The sequence below is a fragment of the Juglans microcarpa x Juglans regia genome, chromosome 5S (assembly GCF_004785595.1).
Source record: "Juglans microcarpa x Juglans regia isolate MS1-56 chromosome 5S, Jm3101_v1.0, whole genome shotgun sequence".
Taxonomy (NCBI): domain Eukaryota; kingdom Viridiplantae; phylum Streptophyta; class Magnoliopsida; order Fagales; family Juglandaceae; genus Juglans; species Juglans microcarpa x Juglans regia.
In genome coordinates this window covers 7,307,669-7,315,161 of record NC_054603.1, presented here as the reverse complement: position 1 = coordinate 7,315,161, position 7,493 = coordinate 7,307,669, and positions in this window count along the sequence as shown.

The window sequence follows — 7,493 nt, the reverse complement described above, 5'->3', positions numbered from 1 at the left end:
CAAGCTTTGCATATTTCTTTTTTAAAAAAGTATAATCCACTATTAAAAAATAAAATTTTCACATGGATCTCAAATTTATCCAATTTGTTAGAAAGAGTGCGTATGACTAGCACACTCTAGAACTATAAATATTATTTATCTTCAAATTTACCTACTTTTTAAAAAAAAAAATTACAAAAAACTTCTACATCCTAAAACTACAAATATCATTTCTCATTTTTCAAATTTTTCAATTCTCATGGAAATACCCTATACTTTAGGACTTATTTAGTTATAGAAATCATCTCATCTCATCTCATCATTATAATTTTTTTAAATTTTTACATAAAATATAATAAATAATTTAATTTTTTTAAATCTTAAAATAATAATAATATTAAAAATTAATATTTTATTTAACTTATCTAAAATTATCTACTCCCATCTCATAATCTCCTTTCATTTCATCTTCCGATCTAAACGAGTGATTGGTGACATATTAACATGGTATTAAAAGAATAAATGTACGTACTCCCAATAACTTTTAGGTTTATTAATTATAGTTTCTAGGCTGTCCTGTTTGATATATGCTACAAGCTGGATCGCATTAAAATAAGGGCTTATAATCAGACAATATATTTTTTTTTCTCCCATTTTTGTTTTATATAGGAAGGCATTGTGTTGTGCACAACTTTATATATAACTTTACACGATGGCCACATTATTTAAAGGTTTTTGCTTTATTTGCTAAATTATTCCTCCTTTGCATCGAGTAAAACATGGGAATCAACAAAGAATACAAACAAAAAACTCACTGCCATGGGGTAACCATTTCCTCTCCTCCTCCAAAATGAATTTATATGATAACTTTGTATATTAATTATCATTTTTCAAACATTGCATTTGCTCATCTATGTCTTTATGGTTTTTGAAGAAATTCATGAATCTAACTCATCTCATAAAATCGATTCTTCAAGAGAGGATTGTTCATTCCTTATAAATATACTCAATACCTTGTCCAGAAATAATATGATATTATTCATTAACACTTTCCTTTACGTGTAGACCAGTATTTTTTTCTAGTTCTTGTTATGAGGTAAGTAGTGTGGAGCCGCATTCGTCCTGTGGCATGCTCTCATATCATGAAGAAATTTATGAGCTTAACTCATCTCATAAAATCGATTTTTTAAGAGATGATTGTTCATTCCTTATAAACATGGTTAAGACCTTGTCTACAGGCAATATGATATTATTTCTCAACAGTTTTCAACATTCTACAGTTTCAGCTCCATCACCCTTGCAAAAAAACAAAAAAAACATAGTAGAGCACTAAATAAATTATTAAACTACCATTTTCTAACGAATTATAATTGAGTAATGATACATACATAGCATTTTTTTTTATAATTTTTTTAATAATTCTTTCGGAAATGGAAACGGGTATGTGAAGTTCGAATGAAACCCAAATTATAAGATCATATACTTGATATTAAAGAAAAAAATTGTAAGATTTTAGATGAAGTTGCATTGTCAGATTGGTGGATTTTAAAAAAAATCTTATAAAAATATAGTGATAAGAAATGTTATTATTCGTATTGCAAAAAAAAAAAAAAAAGAGTTTCCAATCATCTGATATAGTTAAAAGGTTTCAAATCAATAAAATAGTTCAAATTAATCACCTATTTTTATTATTATTACTTGATTCGGAATTTAAATGTATCAAAAAAAAAAAAAAAAATAGGCGCAGGAAATTAAGTGGGGCAAGGCTCATAGTTTTGGGTTTTATGTGTCTCATCGATTGCACAATAAACACAATTAAAAGTGGGTTACCTACCTATGAAAACAGACCCCACAAACCTTAATTTTGTTAATCAAAGCTCTTTGTAATCACAGTGTCACTGCCCGTGACGATTAATAACGATTCAGAAGTGAAGGTGTCGCCTGTCACTTGACTTCTCCACCTGCATATGTCGTGGGACAAATAATTAGTTAGTTAACTGCAACACTTTATTAATTGCAATACTACGAAAAATAGGGTTTTGTTTTTATCCTTTCATTTTATAGGCAATATTTCGACGTTTAGAAAAAGGAAAATCAGAAAGTGTAAAAAGGAAATGAGAAAGTGCAATTATTATTTGTACTGATTGTTTTGTTTTTGTTTTTATTTTTTTAAGAATTTGTGTTTGTTTATTTATATATATATATATTTAAAAAATATACATATAAAAATGCATTAAAAAAATAAAAAAACTAATTTACACTGTCTGTACCTTTTATTGGTACCTTCTCTTGGTGACTCTAGTACCACCCTTTAAAAACTATGACTAGGCTAACAAGGGTAAGAAGGGATCTAAGATAAGGTGAGTGTGTTTCTATTTTGAAAGAAAGAAGTTGTTCGTTTTATTATGTAACATGGACGAGAATGATGTCATTGATATCAACAATTAGAACTGTCTGTGAAGATACGATTGATTTCTTGTGATGGTGTCAACGTTAAGAAAATAAGAAATAAGAAATAAATATTTGCTTTTAAAATAGGTTATTCTACAAGTCAATTATGTCGCCAATTAAACAAAGAACTTGAAATTAGTCTCCTCTTTGGCGACTTCTCTAGAGGTGGCGAGATTAGTCTTCTACGGCGAGGCTAGTTTCTGTGGTAACTTGTGATTAACTGAGGAAGAGGAAACATTAGTTGAATGTTCTCCTAGTAGTGAAGAGGAAGTCCTACGAAAGGGTGAAAGGATTTTGGTTGGAAAGATTTGTGCTAATCGGGATGTAGGGAAGGAAATTGTTGCAAACACTATGGGGAAAATATGAAGAACTAGCAAAAGGGCCATTTTTTTTTAAAGTTGACAAGAATGTTTTTATCATCACTTTTGTAAATCATGCTGATAGGCAGCATATACTAGAGGGAAAACCATGGTTGTTTGACAATTTTCTCTTCATACTGATGCCTTATGAGAGTGGTTTACGACTTGGCAAGATGAAGTTTCATGTTGAATCTTTTTGGTTGCAGATTTATAACCCACCGTTAGGCTACATGACAAAGGATTGGGGAGAGTGTATTGGAAAGTCTGTGGGGCACGTTCTTGATGTTGATGTAGATGAGGATGTTGTCGGATGGGGGAAGTATTTGAAAGTGTGGGTAGAATTGAATCTGCAGAAGCCTATTGCACGAGGTCGAATTATCATGGTGCAAGGAAAAAAAGTATGGTTGCCTTTTAAATATGAGAAACTCCCACGATTATGCTTTACCTGTAGATGGATTTTGCATGGTGTTTCTGGGTGTTCCATGGTTGCTAAGTTATGATGGGAAAATGGGCAGCATTGGTATTGGGCGGCGGTGGAAGGTATCCGATCAGGGCAATTTTAGAATTTCTGGGAAGGGTCTCTCAATGATAGTTGACGGAACTATCGGCATGCATGGGGGAAAGGATGTCACTGAAATAGTAATGGCTTCGATTTTGGAGGAAGTGGACGGTTGTTCCCAACATGATAAGTTGAAGGGGATAAGGGGAACGTTGATTTCGGAGGAGGTTACTTCAGAACAGCAAGCAGGTATTGCTTCGAAACTTGTTGGGTGGGAAAATTTGTATCAGGATTTGGGTCTAAGTGGACTAGGCTAGAAATAGACGGATGATAATGTGGCCTTGGCCTATGAAAAGCCCAATGCTATCAGTGCAAATAAGGAAAGTCTTTGTTCGCATAATATGTCAAAGGGGATTAATTTAGAATCGGCAGTTGGGGTTTCTTCCGCCTCCCAATCTGCAAAACTCTCTTAGAGCAATTCTCGGTGGAAACGGAGGGCTAGGGGTCAAGGTTCAGAGTTATCAGAGAGAGATTTTTGTTCTGGGAAAAAAAGGCCTACTGGGTCGATTGCAGATGGTGCTACTGTTGTGGCTGGGTCTAAGAGAGCATCATGAAAATATTCAGTTGGAATTGTCGGGGGCTTGAGAACCCCCGAACAGTTCAAAGCCTTAGTTTCCAACTTAAGGCAAAAGCTCTCAAGGTGGTTTTCCTCATGGAAACCAAGTTAAATAGTGTAAGTACTTTAAGAATAGAAAGAAAAGTGAATTATGAGGGATGTATTGTCGTGGATGCTGTAGGGAGGAATGGTGGCTTAATGATAATGTGGAAACATGATATAAATTTAGAGCTGGTTAATTATTCCGAGAGACATATCAATTTAATTGTGAGACCAAGTGACAATAAACCATGTTGGTTGTTGACTTGCTTCTATGGGCACCCAGATTCGAGTAAGAGAATGGAGGTTTGGCAACTTCTAAAAACTTTTAATCCGAGCAATATGGGGTGGTGTATTATAGGTGACTTTAATGAGGTACTTTCTCATGATGAGAAAGTACGTGGCAGAGTTCGAGCTGAATCTCAGATCGGTATGTTTAAAGAGGATGGGGATCTTTATGACTTAGGGTGGAGAGATTGTAAGTTCACCTAGAGTAATAGGCACAAGGATTCCTCTTTTACTAAAGAAAGGTTAGATCAAGCATTGGCAAACAAGTTGTGGAGGGATGAATTCTATGATGTTAGAGTTGAAACATTGAGTGCTATGTGTTCAGATCATCGACCAATTGTTCTAGATTGTTCACAAAACAGAGGTCAAACAACCAGATTTCAATTTCCCTTTAAGAGTCGGATTTCAGATAATCTCAACTCATCTCACTACTATTCACAAATTTCAACTCACAAATCTCACTACTTTTCACAAATCATCTTAACTCATTTCATCTCTCAATCCAAACAGGGTTTAAGTATGAAGTTAATTGGTCTAAATAAGAGGGGTGTAAGGAGGTTACTAGTGCTGCTTGGCAGAAGGGGGGAGATTTGCCTTTCCAAACTGGTCTTTTACAGTAGAAATTGGAAATATGTAGCAAATAATTGAAGTCTTGGAGCATGAATTTTAATAAAAATAGAGAAGATACAATCAAACAAAAAGTTAAAGAGATCAAATAGTTGCAACTGGTGGAATATTTAGAAAATGTGCAGCACATTAAAAGACTTCAAAAGGAGTTAGGTGTTTTACTTGACCAAGAGGACATGAAATGGAAACAACATGCAAAGTCTCATTGATTGGCTAAAGGTAATAGAAATACTAAATCCTATCACGCTTGTGTCAATCAAAGAAGGAAGAAAAATATGATTAAAAAGGTGGAAGATCGATCAGGGCAGGTTTTGGAGTCAAAGGAGGACATAGCTACTGGCTTTTGGAACCACTTTTTCCAAATTTATCATTCTTCTCATCCATCGTCAGATTCTGTTCATGCTTGTTTACATGGGGTGGAACAAAGAATCACTTTTGATTTGAGGGAACAACTGGACCATGCTTTTATAAAAGAAGAGGTTGTAGCTACTTTGAGTCAAATGTCTCCTTTCAAGTCTCCAAGGTCAGATGACTTTAGTGCAGGATTTTTTCAAGACCATTGGGATGTTGTAAGTGCAGATGTAACTAAAGAGGTACTGAGTTTTCTAAACAATGGTAGTATGCCAATAGGTTTGAATCACACTCTTATAACTTTGGTTCCAAAGGTCACTTCCCCAAAAATTGTTAATGAATTTCAATCTATTAGCTTATGCAATGTGTGGTACAAGCTCATTTATAAAGTATTACCTAAGAGGTTGAAATCAGTTTTGAAAAAACTTATTTCTTGGAACCAAAGTGCTTTCATTCCTAGACGTTTGATCACCGACAATATAATGATTGCTTATGAGCTTCTCCATTCTATGCACTCTAGAAAGAAAGGTGGAAAAGGGTGTATGGCTATTAAATTGGATATGTCGAAAACCTATGACAAGGTTTAGTGGGGTTTTTTTGGAAGCAATGCTTATTCGATTGGGTTTTGGTGAATATTGGATTAAGTTGCTCATGACTTGTGTCAAATACGTCGTCACTTATTCTGTTGTGGTAAATGGTGTACCAGGAGATGTTATTGTGCCTTCAAGGGGCCTAAGGCAAGGAGACCCTTTGTCTCTTTACTTGTTCTTAATGTGTGCAGAGGGTCTCAACAATTTATTACAACAAGCAGAAATGAGGGGGTTGATTAAAGGGGTGACAGCTTCTAGGGGAGGCATAAGGATCAATCATCTTCTTTTTGCTGACGATTGTGTGATTTTTCGCAAGTCTAAGAAAAAGGAATGGTATAATCTTCTTCATATCTTTGCATATGCATGAAGTTGCTTCTAGTCAGGTATTAAATAGACAAAAGACTTCCATTCTTTTCAGTTTTAACAATAGGGTTGCTGTTAAGGAGTGTATTCTTTAACATGTTGAAGGTGTTATCTGTGACAATTACAACAAATATTTAGGTTTACCTATTGTTGTGGGTAAATTTAAATATGACACGTTTAGAGGCCTCAAAGATAAAATATGAAAGAGAGTTTCAAGCTGGAAGTCAAAGTTACTATTTACTATAGGCAAGGAAGTCTTGATCAAGAGTGTTCTGCAAGTAATACCAGCATACACGATGAGTGTTTTCAGGCTTCCAAAGTGGTTACTCAAGGAGATTGAACTGTTGATTGCCAATTTTTGGTGGAACCACATTAAGGATAGCAAACAGATACATTAGAAAAGCTGGACCGGCTTAGGAGCTGCAAAAAGAATGGGAGGTTTGGGTTTCTGTGACCTCAACTATTTCAATAGGGTTTTGCTTGCCAAACAAGTCTGGAGACTTATTCAAGATCCTTCATCCTTGGTTGTTCATGTCTTTAAACAAAAATACTTTCTAACAAGTCATTTGTTGGAGGCAAAAATTGGCTCTTGTCCTTCACATATTTGGAGAAGTCTGTGTTCAGTTTTGGATCTGGTAAAGATGGGGTATGTATGGAGAGTAGCCAATGGTAAAAGCATAAAGATTTGGAAAGATAAGTGGGTTCCTCTTCCCTCTACTTTTCAGATTCAAACACCTATGTCTATTCTGGATGCTGAGGCTACTGTGGATGAGCTAATTGATGAGGATTCTAAGTCCTGGAAAATAGATATTTTGTACTAAGTTTTTAGAAGGGAGGAAGCAGATTGTATCAGCAGAATTCCTATCAGCTTAAGGGGCCTGGAGGACAAAGTAATATGGGGATTAGCTGAAAAATGTCTTATTTCAGTTAAATCTGCCTATTTTGCCGATTTTAATAGGAAGAACCAAAGTGTGGGTTAGTCTTCTGTATCTTCACCTGATGTTAAGTTGTGGAGGATTAGAAGCTGGATTGCACAGGGAAAGTAAAATAGTTAATCTAGAAAGCACTTAATAATATTTTACCTACAAAAGGAAAACTGTTTAAAAAAATCATTGTTAAGAGTTCTATGTGCCTCATTTGTCATTCAACAGAGGCATCTGTGTTACATGTTATATGATAATGTCCTTCTTCTATGAGTATTTAGGGGGAGTTGATTAGTCATCTACGGAAATGGAAACGGGATTATTGTGATTTTCAATCCTTATGATGTGATCTGTTCTCCAAATTAGATGCAACTACCCTGAATAGAGTGACTGTTTTTTTATGGTATT